Source organism: Anneissia japonica, unplaced genomic scaffold (assembly GCF_011630105.1).
Source record: "Anneissia japonica isolate Jap-2015-1 unplaced genomic scaffold, ASM1163010v1 scaffold183527_len990_cov126, whole genome shotgun sequence".
Lineage (NCBI taxonomy): Eukaryota > Metazoa > Echinodermata > Crinoidea > Comatulida > Comatulidae > Anneissia > Anneissia japonica.
The window spans coordinates 1-992 of NW_022704605.1; the positions used below are offsets into that span (position 1 = coordinate 1).

A 992-nucleotide genomic window follows, 5' to 3' on the forward strand; every position below is an offset into this window, starting at 1 on the left:
AAAAAAATAGAGGTGCCGTAATCATAAATTTTCTTCCCAAACGATGTGGGGCTGAGGTAGTATAGACCCTCCATCCGTAAAAGTCCCTTTCTTGGCCCCACTCTATTTAAAAATCAGTGAGCGCAACTGAGACGTCCGCATTGTCCGGATAGACTGATTATCAGGACAACTGTCCTGGCCTTCCTTTAGAACATTTTTTTAATCCTGGAAGCTTTCCCAATGCATGTATGCTGGCGCCACATAATTTAAATTATTGTATTCAGACCCGTAACCAGGGGGATCGGATCGGACGATCCCCCTGTAATAAAATGCTTCTGGCGGGACTCGAACTTGAGACCTCTCGCTGTCAAGGCGAGCGGCATAACCATACTTGTTTCTAGCCGTACCTATTGTGTAATGGAGTGTATCTGGTGTATTTGAATCTGTTCAACCATGAAGCCTCCGTGGTCTAATGGTTATGACGCTCGCCTTGACAGCGAGAGGTCGCAGGTTCGAGTCCCGCCAGAGGCATTTTATTACACAATTTCTTTATTCATTTATTTACATGACTGCATTCGTTGAGAGCTATGTTACACGATGTATTATTATGTCCTTTATTCGAACACTGTATTTCCCTTTCTTTGATGATTTATATATATAATTTAACAGTGTTAACGGCTATCTTGATTTATATTATATGCAACTATCTGTTTCTAGCCGTACCTATTGTGTAATGGAGTGTATCTGGTGGTATTTGAATCTGTTCAACCATGAAGCCTCCGTGGTCTAATGGTTATGACGCTCGCCTTGACAGCGAGAGGTCGCAGGTTCGAGTCCCGCCGGAGGCATTTTATTACACAATTTCTTTATTCATTTATTTACAGGACTATATTCGTTGAGAGCTACGGTATGCTACACGATGTATTATTATGTCCTTTATTCGAACACTGTTATTTACCTTTCTTTGATGATTTATATATATAATTTAACAGTGTTAACGGCTATCTTGTTTT

At 40.7% G+C, this 992-nt stretch overlaps 1 non-coding gene across 1 annotated transcript; it reads left to right on the forward strand.

Moving 5' to 3' along the window:
• The first annotated feature begins 754 nt into the window (after positions 1-754).
• Positions 755-827, forward strand: Trnas-uga. The gene has a single exon. It is a non-coding gene; the product is annotated as a tRNA-Ser (tRNA).
• Positions 828-992: the final 165 nt, after the last annotated feature.